The sequence below is a fragment of the Pelophylax lessonae genome (genome assembly GCF_965119305.1).
Source record: "Pelophylax lessonae genome assembly, chromosome: 8".
Classification (NCBI taxonomy): Eukaryota; Metazoa; Chordata; class Amphibia; order Anura; family Ranidae; genus Pelophylax; species Pelophylax lessonae.
Genome location: NC_138775.1, coordinates 22,001,092 through 22,017,897, shown reverse-complemented (window position 1 = coordinate 22,017,897; position 16,806 = coordinate 22,001,092). Strand labels below are relative to the sequence as shown.

At 45.8% G+C, this 16,806-nt stretch overlaps 1 protein-coding gene across 4 annotated transcripts in view; it reads right to left on the bottom strand.

Annotated features, from left to right (window-relative positions):
• CCDC71 (coiled-coil domain containing 71) overlaps window positions 1-16,806 on the bottom strand; it is a 110,152-nt gene that overhangs the window by 76,684 nt on the left and 16,662 nt on the right. Inside the window, exon 1 of one of the 4 annotated variants that reach the window (XM_082265378.1) lies at window positions 14,986-15,110. The exons of 2 other annotated variants lie outside the window; for them this stretch is intronic. The gene's annotated coding sequence lies outside the window, so the exon portion shown is untranslated. Of the gene's footprint in view, window positions 1-14,985; window positions 15,111-16,806 lie in introns of those variants that run through there. One more of the 4 variants, XM_082265376.1, reaches the window with a different exon arrangement.

Below are 16,806 nucleotides of genomic sequence, written 5' to 3'. Positions count from 1 at the left end.
ACCCTTCTCCTCTAATCGCAATGTATGCCCTCGAGTCCTCATGCATTCCCTTCGACTGAATAGCTTTTTTTCTAATCTTAGATCCCCCCTTTAACCTCTCTTGTTTTTTTGAAAAAAGTTGATATAATTAATATTAAAATAAATATAACCAATCTTCCAAAATAACGTCAGAAAATACAAATCGATTCGGAAAACAATGAATATACTAAAATTAATCCAAATATACTAAACAAATTCCAAAAACGAATCATTCTAACATAATGTATATGATTAAACAAAATGGTTTACTTTACGAATTAATTCAAAATGAAAGACCACATTTTCCGCCATGCACGTCTCTAGAAACGACAGAGGTTGGAACAAGGAGAATCTCCATCTCTTTGGTATTTTAATGTGTTATTTGTGAAGAATCACATAGTCCAGGAACAATGGAAATTGTGACTTCATAATTCATATGGTTTTCTGCAGGACAAATGGTCATGAGACAGATTTGAAGTTCCCCTGTTTTGGTAAAAATTTGGTCATCACCATGTGTTTGGTTTAACTGGGTGATTTATTTTTTAGTTAAATCTTTTAGAACTTGGAAAATTTATAGGAAACGCAAAGCCATTCCATTGCTCCTTTGAGTTTATGAATTCTTGTCAAGATATTCACAAATATGATCAAACATTCTGATGGAAATTACCGTATTTTCCGGCGCATAAGACGACCCCCCTAATTTTCAAGTTAAAACATAGGTTTTGGGCTATACTCGCCGTATAAGACTACCCCCCCTTCTGAATCAAGGCAACACTATTGAAAAACATCAGATTTCTCATAGATCTCCAAGGTACCCCAAGTACTCTAATACATGTAATCTCTTATAATATCTCCAAGGTACCCTAAGTATAAGTATTACCGGTAGATGTAATCTCAAGACGCTGGCTGTGCGGGAATCCTGTACCGGTATACCGTATGTACCGTAGCTTCGGCTACATACAGTATACCGCGCTGAGCCAATCACAGTGAGCGATGTATTCTATTATTGAATGCAAAGCCTGCTCGGATTGGCAGAGTCAGAGAGGCGGGCTGATGTTACTCCGCCAATCCGAGCAGGCTTTGCATTCAATAATAGAATACATCGCTCTCCCTGATTGGCTCAGCGCGGTACACTGTATGTAGCTGAAGCTACGGTACATATGGTATACCGGTACAGTATTCCCACACAGCCAGCGTCTTGAGAGATTACATCTACCGGTAATTCTTGGTCTGGTGCCGAGAATTATTGCTCCTGCTCTAACGTTCACGGCGATACCTCACCTGTGTGGTGCAATCACTGTTTACATATGCGTGCGGGAGTAACGTATGGGTTCGCATTTGCGCATAAGCACAGGGGAATGGGGGTGCCTTATTTTTTTTTTTTTTTATATTATTTATTTTATACAAAACTTTGCTTTTTATACTTTTTTTTATCAACTTTTTTGTTATCACAAGGGATGAACAAAATCCCTTTTGACAGCATGGGGCATGACAGGTCCTCTAAAAATATGCACTGTTACTGTAAAAATGACACTGGCAGGGAAGGGGTTAACTTTATTAGTGATCAAGGGGTTAAGTGTGTCCCTAGGGGAGTGGCTTGTGATGTAACCACAGAGAGATACGGTCCTACATAGCAGGATCGTATAGTCTCTGCAGTTACATCAGGGAGAATGACAGGCGGCTTTGTTTACATCAGCCGCCTGCCTTTCTCCCTCTCCAGCGGGAGATCGCGAGTGGCCGGCGGACATCGGAGCCGCCGGTCACTTGCACGGGGATGTCAGGAAACGAGTGGGGGCGGAAGCGCGCTTCCGGCGGCGCGCGCTCGCCCTCTATTGGCTCGTGGGCGAGTGACGTACCGGTACGTCGCTTTGCCCAGGAGGGGCTGACCGCCGCAGTATATGTACTTGTGGCAGTCGGCAAGTAGTTAAAGGGTGCTTTGACATAAAAAAAAAAAAAAGGTTGGGAAAACCTGCATTAGGGGATGGTGAGGGAGGCTGCTACACATAAAAGCCTTTTCTTTATCTTAATGCATAGAATGCATTAAGATAAAAAAAAACCTTCTGCCTTTACAACTCCTTTAGGTTTACCCTAGAGTGGTTTTTGTGAGGAGGTATGGATTTAGACTGTAAACTCCTGTGGCAGCAGGGATTTATGGAAATGATTACATGTACTCTGTTGTGTAATAATCTGGGTGGTGTATACAAATAGGATAAAAATAAATATGATTTCCTCTTGGACAGGGTTGATCCTGTTTGATGTCCCTCACCCTCAGAAGAGGTGTGACTTTTTCTTTACTGCATGCAAGTAAATATTGTTGCACCTTAACCCTCAACTTTAGCCTTCTTCTACTGAAGGCTATTTCTGAATTTAGATTGATCTTTTGTAACATGTTACACCCATATTCAAGGTGTAACATGTAACATGTTACAATTGGACCGGCCCCCCGAACCTCCCCTATCCCCACTGAGACAGCTAGCGGGGTTCTTCCCCCTCTCTGCTAGCTGTCACAATGTTAGAAAAGCATGACCAAGCGGGGCTTCGCCCCCGCCTGCTGTGTCACTGATTGACAGTTTACAAGGCATTGAAGACTACAAGGTCTGGCAGCCTTTTGCACAGCGCCGTGGTAGTTCATTCATGCTTCCTGTCGAATTTTATCTGCTTACCCGTACGGGATTTATGGGATAGCAGCAGGGCTGCTGTTAGAAATCGCGGGGCCCCATACAGACTACCTGGCAGGGCCCCCCCAAGAAAATATTAAAGATATATTTAGCTAAAATTACAACAAAATCACTATTAGCAGACACAAATATAACATAACTCGCAGTTGGAGCTCAGTGATCAGAGAGAGACAGAGAGAGAGAAACAAAGTTACAATTTACAAATAAACTCCTGAGCAGAGATAGGTGCTGGGAGGGGGGCCACACAAGGGAGGGGGATTAGTGAGGGACGACTGTCTCTTTCTCAGCAGATAAAAGCTGATAGCAGGGAGAGGGACAGATTAGATTCAGGTGCTGGAGGAAGATTTCTGTATTTGTTGTCCATCACTAATCCCCCTCTCTGCGTGGGCCCCCCTGTGTGCTCGGGCCCCCTACAAGAGGGCTGGTGGTCCCCCCCCCTATCAGCGGCCCTGGATAGCAGATACACTGGTAGATCTGCAGGAGACCTGCATGGCACCAGCAATCTGCTTATCACTGGTGCAATGCTTTACAAATAAAAATAAATGCACATTTCTCTGATGTTCATTGACAGACACAGCTCCTGTCATTCTTGACCATTGGGTTATACTGCCCCCTACAGGAGTAGGACACTAGGCAGAAAAAAATTCTGGCTATGCCTATGGGCAGTCCCAGGGTGTATACTCCCTCTCCCTGCTATAGTCACTTTTCTGCCTAGTCAGAAATAAGGACCTAGTTCCTTGCTGGGATCTTTGGTCCTGTGAACATTTTTTAGATAGACAATTTTTTCCTCCTGAATTTTTCCTGTGAGATCTACTATCAACTGCCGACTGGGCGACGGGCTGGATAATCTACATCCAGTGGTCACCCCATTCTGGCTAGTAAGTGCGCGCAGATCTCAGCTCCACGCTAGGTCGACCACAACAGGGCAGGGGCTGGCCCTGCAAGTTAAACGTCTTGCTAGGTCGCATATGACCAGGTCTTGGCCCGAGTCGCAGCGTTCCTCCTGGCCGACAGCCCCCCCCCCATTTCAATGGAAAGGAGGATCTGTCTGGAGCGGTGCCCACCTGGTATGGTGAGTAGCTGTCCCCCCTCTGTCCCGGGAGGGTTTTGGGGTGGACGTGGGCCCGTCCTTGGGACCATCGGACCTCTGGGTTTCCCTCGTTCCCTCAGGCACCCCCCCTGTTTCTGCTGAGTCCCTCAGCCTGCCCCCCCCCCCTCCACATACACTGGGATGGTCTGGTCACTAGCCTGGGCTGGGGGTAGGGGGGTGCCCCGCCAGCGACATGATGATCCACTGTGCGGGGGGGGGGGGTTAGAACCTGGTGGGGGCTCCTGCCAGGGCCCCCCATCCTGCCTGGATCTGTCCTTGAGACCTGGCTCCCTTTTCTGGGGCCGCCATTTTGTTGTAGCCTGTGTATTCCTATATACTGTGGCCATGTTTGTGTAGTCTGGCGGCCATTTTCTTGTGGTTTGCATTGCAAATAGCGGCAGCCATGACAGCGGAGCCCTGTGGGAGGCGATTTTGGTGGTGGGAGCTGCTCCTTATCCCCTGGTGTGGACTCCTGGATCGCTTAGATTCCTAATCGCTGCATGTGTACTGCAGCTTCTCCTGGTGGTTACCAGGTGCCTGTTTCAGCAGGTGGTGAGTCTGGTGGGGTCCTCTCCATCTCTCTGAGGATCCCTCTGTGCCTTGTGCCGGGTGGAGCTACCAGTGCAGTTGGGGTCGTCCCTTGGCAGTGTGTTACAATTTTTGTGGGGTCCTCCTGGTGACTCAAGGAGTCCTTGAAACACATTTCCCCACCTGATCCCCTCTCTGAGCCTGCGGGGCCCTCCGGGTCCCAACCAACCATCCATGCACTGATGGCAGTCCTGGAGTCCATCTGTGTCCTGGGTGGAGGCGACTCGCGGGCGACGGGCTAGGAAAAAGTGCCCCCCGCCTTCCCCTGCCTCATCAGATCCTGAATCGAATTCGGCCGCCGCGGATCACCCTTCTGGGTTTGCGACCACGTGCCTGGAATCCTCTGATAGTGAGGATGATTCCTCCATGTCTGCGACAGAGCATGAAAAGGCGCTGTTGGATGAACTGATTGTATCTGGGCGTGAGACCCTGAAGATGGAGGACACAGCTGAAGCTGCGACGGAGGCGCAGGTACCCTTTGGCACTCACAAGCCATCCAGAGCGGCAAAGGTGTTTCCTTTCCCTGCTTACTTTGACAGAATTGTCACAAAAGAGTGGGGATGACCAAAACACCCGGCGTTACTCCTATGACGAGTCCCTTCTTAAGAAGTAGACTGTCCCACCGGTGGTGGACCCTCTGCTTTCCAATTAAACAAGGCAACCATGATTCCAGGTGAAGAGTCCCTGGCCTTTAAGGACCTGGCTGACCAGAAAGCGGAAGCTGTGGCCTGCACTATGTACACCTTAGCTGGTTCAGCGATGAGGCCGGTATTTACCATTGCCCTGGCGTCGCAAACTCTGACCGAGTGGGCTAAGCTCTAACGCCGTGACCTGGAGAGAGAACAACTCCCCCCTGCCTTTGCTGAGCTGGCGGACCAGCTGGTTTAGGGGCTGCAGTTTATCTGTGATGCCTCTTCGGATGCGGCTCCTCTGATGGCTCGCCTCTCTGTTTTGGTGGTGGTCCTTCTGCGTGCTGTTTGGCTTAAATGCTGGTCTGCGGATCAGACTTGTAAAAAGGCCTTGACTAATCTTCCCTTTTAAGGAGATCGCCTGTTTAGAGCTACCCTGCATAATATCATTAAAGGTCTCACAGGGGGGGAAGAGTACCTTTCTTCCGCAGGCTACTAAGGGTAAGGAACCTCGTCATAGACGTGGACCTTACTTCTCGGCTCATAAGAATTTTTTCGTCCATCAGGGGTGACTGACAAGGGCTCGAAGCCTTTCAGGACCTCCTCTGGCGGATCCAAATGAACCTGGTCTGGCAAGCCGAGAGCGGGCTTCTCCAGATCCATGGACAAGGCTCCTTCTGCTTGAAGGTGCACCCTCACCCGTATCAGGGGTGGGGGGACGTCTTCGCTTGTTTCCGGACCTGTGGACTTCCCTGGTACAATAAAAGTGGGTCCACGAAGTCATTCAGTCCGGCTACAAGATCGAGTTTCATTCTTGTCCCCCGGCAAGGTTTTTTTCCTTCCAACCTGCACCTGTCCCCAGACCAGTTACAGGGTCTGTTTGGGGGGGGGGGGGTACAAGAACTTTTCCTTCAAGGGGTGGTTGTTCCGGGTCGAACTTCGGAACATTTACAGGGTTTTTACTCAAACCTGTTCACAGTCCCCAGGAAGGAAGGCAAAGTACGTCCAATCCTGGACCTCAAGGTGCTAAACTGCTTTGTGCGGGTACAAAAGTTCAGAATGGAGTCAATTCGAACGGTGGTGGCATCCCTGCATCAGGAAGATTTCCTCGCCTCTATAGATATCAAGGATGCCTATCTTCATGTTCCAATATGTGCCAGTCACCAGCGTTTTCTCAGCTTTGCTGTGCGAGAGGAGCATTATGAGTTTGTGGCGTTACCCTTTGGTCTCGCCTCCGCTCCTCGGGTCTTCACAAAAGTGTTGGCTCCGGTGCTAGCCTTGCTATGCCAACGTTGGAGGGTTATAACCCCTCTCAGATTTGTTTTTTACTGTGTCCCATTGAGGAGTTTTCCCTTCACTTCCTCTCCCATAGCCAAACAGGAAGTGAGAGGAAATCCCTTAAAATTAAGAAAATTCTATGGGGACCACCAGGTCACCAGAACTTATGTTTCCATTTAAAGATTTCCCCTCTTTTGCTTTTCTGGGGACAACCCAAAACTTGGGATTTTCTTTTGCTTTCATTTTTATGATAATGGTAAACAGGCCAATAGAGAGGGTGACTCTTTAGCGGGGGCACAGACAGAAATAAAAACTGACAAGCTTTCAAAACCCTCTGTACTTTATCCAAAACTAAAAAAAAGTTTTTCTTTTAGTTATACTTTTAAGGGAGGATATAAAAATGCCAATATCAGACAACGAGTAACCACATACACAAAGCAATGTGGCCTTCATACAACCAATATCAGATATGTAATAACTTTAGGTCCCCGTTCACATTAGGTCGCTCCGACCTGTGAAGTCACGTGCACCGCGACTTCGGCGCGACTTGCACGGACTTCATCTAATGAATGTCTATGCAAGTCGCCTCCAGGTCGCCCCGAAGTAGTACAGAACCCTTTTTCTAAGTCGGAGTGACTTGTGTCGCTCCTATTAGAACCGGTCCTGTACTACTCAATGGACCCGACGGTGCGCGACTTGCCAGGCTGGCCAAGTCCCCTGGCAAGTCGTAATAGCGTGAACCGGCTCTAAAAGTCGGTAGGAGGCCCGAACACCGCAGGCCTCTAAAGACCTTCCTAGGCTTACAGTGAGGCCACCCCCTTGCCTCGGCCAACTCAGATTGTCTGCCTACTGTTGCTTGCTAGGCTTGCTAATGGAACCCAGTGCACAGGCACAGCCTATAATTATCACCACCTCCCCCTCCCCCACCAGCAGAGGATGAACTGCAAATCTCCTGTGCATGACAGCTGCTCACAATCCTACATCCCATCAATACCCAAAAAAATATGTGAAAACTCAATCATACCTCTTCTCCTTTTTTTCTTGAAGGGTGAAGGCCACAGTTTGAAGAATGCTAATGTGCAGTCAGTAAGGGAATGTATGAAAGGAACAACCACGGGGTTTCCGGAGAGCAATACTGCCTCCCCTCCCCTCCCCCACTGTATACTGCAGCTTTTTTTTTCTTCTCCTCCCCCACACACACAGTGAGCTGTAGCCACACTTCCTGGAGCTTGGATACAATTTCTATGCCGATCATTGGCAGTTGGAGCCTTCCCCCTTATCACACCCTTTTCATTCCACATGGAGGTGGGAAAAGACCACACTCCTCCCTGACCTTGCTGGTGGTGGGGAAGGTTGTTAAGAATCAGACTGGTTTTGGTGCAGCTGGGGGTGGTGCAGATTTTGAAAACATTTGCAAGTGGTAGAAAAAAATGCAAGCCACAATTGTAACCCTTTCTAAGCAATTGTAACACAAAGGTAGCAGTTGCATAATAGCATGGTGCTGCGTTTGATTCTTGTCTTTACGCCAATGGAAAGAGGAAGTCATGTTTAAAAAATAAAAAAAAAACGTTTTGGTTATTATGAGAGCGCATGCCGTTTGGTTTCCTGTTGAATTTGCATTGACATTTTAATGCGAATAAAGAATTACTTTCCTGAAAGGTATAGTGCTGGGTCATTAGATGAGTGGATTGGTTTATTTGAATGGTCCCTTTAAGTCAGTGGTCCTCAACCCTGGCCTACAGGGCCCACTAACAGGCCAGATTTGCAAGATAACTGAAATACATCCCAGGTGATATCATTTGCTGCTCAGTGATTGCAGTACTCTAGTCTGCATCTCCCCAAGGCAGTGTTTCTCAACTCCGGTCCTCAGGGCACACTAACGGGCCAGATTTTAAGTATTACCTTGGGGAGATGCAGACTAGAGTACTGCAATCACTGAGAAGCAAATGATATCACCTGTGATGTATTTCATTTTTCTTGCAAACCTGGCCTGTTAGTGTTCCCTGAGGACTGGAGTTGAGAAACAATGCCCCAAGGTAATAGTTAAAATCTGGCCTGTTAGTGGGCCCTGAGGACCGGAGTTGAGGACCGCTGCTTTAAGTCACCAGTCTGCCCCCAAATTAATTAGACCCCTTTCACATGGGCTTTCCGATCAGGTCCGCCTATCAGTTTTTTCAGGCGGACCTGATCGGATGCTCCATGCACCCCTATGGGGCAGCGGATGTCAGCGGTGACATGTCCACTGACACCCGCTGCTAGCCGATCCGATCCTGTCCGTGAAATCCAGACGGATGGAAACCCTATTTTCCATCCGTCTGGAGGATCGGATAGGATCAGATGAAGATGGACAGGCGGTCCATTTTCATCCGATCTTCCTTAAAGGAGAGCGGGGATCTGACAGGTCTGTCTCTGCAAAGCAAGCGCAGACGGAGCTGTCATCTGCCTGCTCAGCGGGGATCGGCAGATCGATCTTCACTGAGCAAAATAGAGTCCGCTGGGTGGAACGCCCGTGTGAAAGGACCCTTAATCTGTTTAGTGGAAGGTAGATGGGTCCTTTGGACCCTTTAAAAATTAATGTAGGTCAGGGTTGTCCAATGTGCACCCCAAGGGCCAGTGGCGGCCCTTCCATTGGGGGCGCAGGGGTGCCGCCCCCCCATCCATTATTATTATTATTAAGGATTTCTATAGCGCCAGTAGTTTACGCAGCGCTTTACAATATTAGAGGGAGACAGTACATATACAATACAATAAAATACAAGAGGATTAAGAGGGCCCTGCTCAGAAGAGCTTACAATCGAATGGATCCATGCGTCTAATCTACATGCAGGGCGCCGAACGCATGGATTCCAATAGGGGATTTTTCTTTTTTTAAGCACTTGATTAGAGCCAGAGGCTCTAATAGGCTTCAAAAAAGGGTGGGCTCGGGGCGCAGAGCACTGCGCCCTGAGCCCACCCAGTTGTATGATGATGAATGAATATTTGCTATTATCACACTGATTTTCCTCCCAGCCAATCAGGAAGAGGGTCGTGAGACCCCTTTCCTGATTGGCTGAAAAGAGAAGCGATTTTACTGGCCATTGGCCAGGAAGAGGGAGGGGACGTACTGCCGGAGGAGACTCACAGCCTCTTGGGGAAGGAACAGGTAAGGATGCTGGCTGTCCGGCTGGGCAGCCAGACATCAGTACTGGGAGGGAGGGGGTTGGTAGAATTGATTGCCGGCCGTCTGGCCGGCCATCCCGCCGGGTTGGGGAGTGTTGGTTTTGCTGCATACCCCCCCCCCCCCAAATTTTCATTCACCAGCCACCACTGCCAAGGGCTGCATACGGCCCAAGGTGGCTATAAATGCGGTCCAACACAAAATAGAAAAGTAACTTAAAAATTTAGATTTTTTTGGGGGGAATTTTTTGTAAAAATGCATTTACACTTTGTGCACGAGCGCCTCAGCCATCCGAGACCCTCCCTCCTGATTGGCTGAGACACTGGCGGCACCACTGGCTGCTGCTGCTATCAATCAAAATCAGTTAGCTAATGAGGACAGAGGGAGCGGGGCCAAACCACGGGTTTGTGTCTGAATGGACACCAGGAGCTGCGGCTGTACTGTGGGGGCACTCGACAGGAGGGAGGGGCCAGGAGTACCGACAAGAGACCTGAGAAGCAAAAACACATGACATCACGCCAGGCAGGGCCTAGGAAGCTGTCGGGTGGAGATCACTCTGCCTGACAGGGAAGTGACTGTATTAGTATTGTGCCGGCCCGGTGCAGGAGTGACTCTGTACACCCACACCTCTCACACCAACAGTGGTGGCCGGACCCGCTGATTGACTCCCCCCATAGCCAATGGGCGCGTGCGCCCCCACTAGCGGTACCGCGTAACTACGTACAGTTACGCTGTTTCGCGGGACAGAGTTGACTTGCCGCAGTATATGTACTGCTGGAGGTCAGCAAGTGGTCAACTTTGATTTTGAAAAATGATTAGAATTCCGAGTGGATCTAAAGAGCTTGAAGAATGTGTGTGGCCAGGTTGGTAAAGGTCTAGTTAATAAACAATTAGTTATTTTCTCTTGAGTTGTAGCAACTACATAAGTTCGAATAAGGCGAATCTTTGACTTGGTATTGTTCACCTTGCTGAAATAGTTGCATACAGTTCTGATGTGTGGTGTATGAAGAATCACTCGGATCAGGAACTATGGAAATGATGATTTCATGAATCATATGATATTCTGCAGGACAAATGGTTCATGTGATAAATTTGAAGTCTGCCTGATTTGTAAATCAAATTGGCCACTAATATGTGTGTGGTATAACTGAATTATTACTTTTTTAGTTGAATCTTTAAGATCCCAGAAAATTTTAAGAAAATGCAAAAGGAAAGAAAGGCCCAGAGTTAACCACTTTAAGACCGGAAGATTTTGCTGCTCAATGACCAGGCCACTTTTTTTAACTTGGCACTGCGCACATTTAACTGACAATTGCACGGTCATGCAATGGTGTACCCACAAACAGAGCTTTCTTTTGGTGGTATTTGATCACCTCTGCGTTTTTTTTATTTTTTGCGATATTAATAAAAAAAGAGCAAAAATTTTGCGAAAACATTTTCTACTTTGACTGTTAAAAAATATCCAATATATTAAATTTTTGTCATATATTTAGGCCAAAATGTATTTAGCTAAATGTCCTTGACAAAAAAATTCTCAATTAGCGTATTTTTATCCACTTTAAGACCGGAAGATTTTACCCTTCCTGACCAGGCCATATTTTGCGATTCGGCACTGCGTTAATTTAACGGACAATTGCGCGGTCGTGCAACGCTGTACCCAAACAAAATTTATGTCCTTTTCTCCCCACAAATAGAGCTTTCTTTTAGTAGTATTTGATCACCTGTGCGATTTTTCATTTTTGAAAAAAAGAGCGACAATTTAAATAAAAAAACAATATTTTTAACATTCTGATATATAACATTCCCAAAAAAAAAAAAAATGTAAAAATCAAAATTTTTTAACATTTTAGGCCAATTTGTTTTCTGTTACATATTTTTGGTAAAAAAAAAACTCGCAATAGGTGTATTTTGATTGGTTTGCGCAAAAATTATCACGTTTACTAACTACGGGAAAGATTTATGTGATTTTTATTGTTTTTTTTTTTTTTACTAGTAACGGCGGCGATCTGCGATTTTTTGCAGGACTGTGACATTGCGGTGGACAGATCGGACCCCTAACTGACATTTTTGACACTTTTGGGGGGACCAGTGACATTACTACAGTAATCAGTGCTATAAATATGCACTGTTACTGTAATAATGACACTGGCAGGGAAGGGGTTAACACTGTTGTTATAGAATGCACTTCCGAGCCACAGCCAGGACTCGTTAAGTTAACTTAAGCGTTATTCTGGCAGGATATGGAAGGGAGACGTAAGTTCTAGGCCCAAGATAGACCAAATTCGCAAATTGAGTAAGAGAACCTAATATGGTGGCTTCTAGGCAAACTGTCGCATTTGTTCTTGACCTAGTGAACCACCATCTAACGGTGACCATCCAACAGTTTATCAGTCTACTACCCGCTATTTCAAACCTAGTGTTTATACTTACCCACCTATCTGGCAACCTTTGTGTTAAAATGTCACCTTCTTGAAGAGCTCTGGGCATAGTTGCCTGTACTATCCCAAATTTCCAGGTGTAAAAAATAGTGTGTCCTTCACTGGACATTGTGATTCCTCTCATTGCCCATATGTCAATACAGGGCACAGTACTGACACTGAGTGGAACCACAGCAGCCATTGCGGGACACGCTAATCAGCACAACTGGAAATGTCAGTGCCTCGAGATCTTCAAGGGAGCCAAGCTTCAACACACTGGCCGCTGGACAGGTAAGTACGAAGCTTCTTCTTTTAGAACCAGGACTCTTAAGCATTATTCTGGTAGGGTATGGAAGGGAGACGTAAGCTCTAGGCCCATAATAGGCCAAATTTGCAAATTGAGTAAGAGAGCCTAATATGGGGGCTTCTAGGTAAACTGCCGCTTTTGCTCTTGACCTAGTGAACCACCATCTTACGGTGACCATCCAACAGTTTATCAGTCTACTACCCGCTATTCCAAACCTAGTGTTTATACTTACCCACCTATCTGGCAGCCTTTGTGTTAAAATGTCACCTTCTTGAAGAGCTCTGGGCATAGTAGCCTGTACTATCCCAAATTTCCAGGTGTAAAAAATAGTGTGTCCTTCACTGGACATTGTGATTCCTCTCATTGCCCCCTATGTCAGTACAGGGCACAGTACTGACACTAAGTGGAACCACAGCAGCCAATGGGGGACACGCTAATCAGCACAACTGGAAATGTCAGTGCCTCGAGATCTTCAAGGGAGCCAAGCTTCAACACACTGGCTGCTGGAAAGGTAGGTATGAAGCTTCTTCTTTTAGAGGGTATTAGTGCAGTAACTTTTCACACCCGAAAAGACAAGAACTCACTGCTCAAGGTGGTGTGATTGCCTGATGACTCACACTGGTGCATGCCCCTGCTCGCCTCCGTGAAAACTTGATAAAGGAAAAGGAATTGGCAGCACTCCAGGTTGAGTCAAAATCCAGATTTATTGACTGGACATCCAAATATGACAATCGTGACAAGGTAGACGTGTTTCACACACTGACTGTGTGCTTAATCATAATGATTAAGCACACAGTCAGTGTGTGAAACGCGTCTACCTTGTCACGATTGTCATATTTGGATGTCCAGTCAATAAATCTGGATTTTGACTCAACCTGGAGTGCTGCCAATTCCTTTTCCTTTATCAACTTTTCACACCCCCGGAAATACATTGTCACTTTAGGTAAAATAGCTCTTGATCCCAACAGTAACTAGATTTTCTTTCTCAGCACTGTACTTGTAAAAAAAAAACGTCGGACATAGTTGGGCCACTAAGGCAACTGTTCTTCTCTCCCCTTCATCTCATATGATGCCCATTTCTGGCCAAAGTCTGGCTCAGTATGCTGCCCTAATGGACTTGAGACAGACATAATTTTACAATATGGTTTCTTGTTTTGTAAACTGAGAGGCTAATTGTCTGTAACCCCTATAACATTGCCCAGAAATGAGAAGATAGGTCCCTCTCAGTCCTCTCCTGTGGGCAAGTCAGGCTGAAACCAGTCTAGCCATTTATAGTGTTAATTGAATTGGACAGGCATGAGCCATTTTTTTTCTTGTACGGCTCCCTTCTTAAAAGAGTAGGGTAGAAAGTATTTGGTAATGTGTCCCCGAGGGTCTGTCGGAGTCCACAAATATGGCTGAAAAAGTCTCCGCTACAAAAGAAAGCATTGACTTTAGGTCCATACCTTGATACAAAGTTAACTCATGCATGGACCTGGTATTTGTTGTAATATTGGAATTATCTGCATGGGGTTTTCCTGCGTTTTCCCCTAAGATACGAAAAAAACTCAGAAGTTTAGCTGTTGTCTCCTCAAGTTGACTACAGGCTGTCTTTTGTGAGCAGGTATGGTCGAGGGAAGCCGTCCCAGCCTGGAGAACACAGTGATTTTTGCTAGCGGCTTTAATAGCTGCTAGTAATAATTGCATGTAAAATCCAACAGGCTGGTTGTACCCAAGTTGATAGATCGACCAACTTGGGTACATTCAGCCTGCCCATACACGGTTCGAATCTTGGCCAGGTCCTACTGGACAGGCCGAGATCTGAAACATCTTTGGCTGACTTAAAGCCTAGTACACACGCAACGATTATCGGCCGACCGATCGTCCGTCTTTTATCCAGAGTGGTGTTTTGTTGGTTGGAATGTGCCTAGACTGCACACGAATTTTCTCGCCCGACAAAATTCTACTTCAGAAGTGATGGCATGTGTTGGTTTGCTTTCTTTGTGTTCTTTCTTCTCTGAGCATGCCCAGACTTGCTCATTAGATTTTTCCCTGTCGAAATCTGTACTGACTGCATGAAAACCGGCCGTGTTTTGACGGCGGACAAAAATTTTATAGCCTGCACACCAGATTTTTTTCGGCCGAAAAGTCGGAGTCGGTTGTCGGAAGCATCATACTAACAAGCCGTAAATCGGCAGATCGGACGTCGGACGAAAATTCCCTGCCAATTTTCGACGCGTGTGTACGAGGCTTTAGACTGTAAGGGAATTATGCAAACATTTCTGGGTACCCTGTTGTGTAATATTCCGGGTGGTACGGTATCTAAATGGAGGACATAAATAAGTATGAGTTCCTCATGGAGAAGGTTTGATGTCCCTCAGAAGAGTTTTGACTTTTCTTTACAGCATGCAATTACACATTTTTGCAATTTAACCCTCAACTTTAGGCTTTTTCTGCCTTTAAGGGTGTCAAACGTCAATGTTAAATAACAGATAACCACATAAACACACCAATGCGGCCTTCATACAACCAATATCAGATATGTAATAACTTTGAAAATCTGAGGGAGGCCCTTACCCAGCAGGCCTCTAATGACTTTCCTAGGCTGACAGTGATGCCATCTTTGGCTATTTTCCTGGCTTAGGCCGACTCAAATTGCCTATTTACTGTTATTTGCAAAACAGATGTTAATGGAACCAGTGCAAAGGCACAGCCTATAAATGGCATCACTTCCCCCTCCCCCACTAGCAGAGGATGTACCCTGCAGTCTCCTGTGCATGACAGCTGCTCACAATCCTACACCCCATTAAATACCCAAGAGATATGTGAAAGACTCAATCATACCTCTTCTCCTTTATTTTCCAGGAAGGGCGAAGGCCACAGTTTGACGAATGCTAATGTGCAGTCAGTTAGGGCATGTATCAAAGGAACAGCCACAGGGTTTCCGGAGAGCAATACTGCCTCCCCTCCCCCACTCCATACTGCAGCTTTTTTTTCTTCTCCTCCTCCTCCCGCACACACAGTGAGCTGTTGCCACACTTCCTGTAGCTTAGATACAGTGTCTATGCCGATCATTGGCAGTTGGAGCCTTCCCTTATCACATTGTTTTCATTCCAAATGGAGATGGGAAAATACCATAATCCCTGACCTTGGGAGGTGGTGGGGAAGGCTGTTCAGAATCAGACTGGTTTTGGTGCAGCTGGGGGGAGCTGTAGATTCACAAAACGTTTGCTAGTGGTAGAAGAAGTATAATTGCGAGCCACAGTTGTAACCCTTTCTAAGCAATAGTAATACAAAGACAACAGTTGCATAATAGGATGGCGCTGCTTTTGGTTCAAAGTTATCTTTAGGCCAATTAAAATAGGAAGTCTTATCTTATTTTGAAAGCCCACGCCATTGCCTTCATTTTTCTATAGAATATTTAGGGAAAGCTTAAAAAATGATATTCCTAAACAAAAAGGGCAACAATTTTATGATGGGTTGTCGTTAGGTACGGGGTGGATTGCTTTTTCTGAATGTTCCCTGTAAATCGCCAATCTGCTGCCAAACAATTGAATTTGTTTAGTGGAGGGTAGACAGGTCCTTTGGACCCTTTCACAAGTTGATGTACGTAGTTCCCGTTTAGCTTGATTTTGCTAAATTTTCGATATTCCTGAGTGGATGTAAAGGAATTGTGTGGCCCTTTTAACCTCTATTGTTCATTTGAAAATGTTGGTATAGGACTAGTTGATAGACTGTCAGGGAAATGGCCATAGGAGAACTGGCAACATTGCCAGTAATAGAGATGGACGCTCCTGACTCAACTGACACAGCCCTCTGCTGGCCTGTCACGGAAATGGCCATAGAAGAACTGGCAACATTGCCAGTAATAGAAGTGGATGCTCCTGACTCAACTGACACAGCCCTCTGCTGGCCCATCAGGGAAATGGCCTATAAAACGTGGCCATAGGATCAGACTCATTGCTGGATTATCTCTCAGCTTCCTGTGTTCCTGTGTTTCCTGTAGACATATGCCGGTTTTCGGTAATTCGATATATTGCGGTATTGCATAGCCACGGTATTGTTATTGTGGCATTTTTAAAATACCGAGTTTCTCTGTCAAGTCTGCCTGACTTGTGAATTGATACATTTCAGTGAGCTGGATGACTCATTCACTCACACAGCTAACCCCTTTCAGCATTAAGTCTCCTAACTATAAACAAAAATGATTACATTTGTATCTTTTCCTTCCCTCTGCCAGGGAGAAAGGAAGTTTAACCTCTTAAAGACTGGATCTTTTTCTGACACTTGTTGCTTGCAAGTTAAAATCAGTTTTTTTTTTGCTAGAAAAGTACTTAGAACCCCCAAACATTTTATATATTTTTTTAGCAGAGACCCTACAGAATAAAATGGCGATTGTTGTAATATTTTATGTCACACTGTATTTGCGCAGCAGTCTTTCAAACGCAATGATTAGACTTTAATGAATAAAAAAAAAAAAAAAAACGTAACAGTAAAGTTATCCCAATTTTTTTTTTTTTGTTACACAGAGAATCGTGAGAGAATCGTGATCTTTATTCCAAGCTAAAAAATTGTGATTCTCATTTTGGCCAGAATCGTGCAGCTCTAATAAATATATATATATACACACCCACACGCATAGCAGCCCACATTACATTATTATAT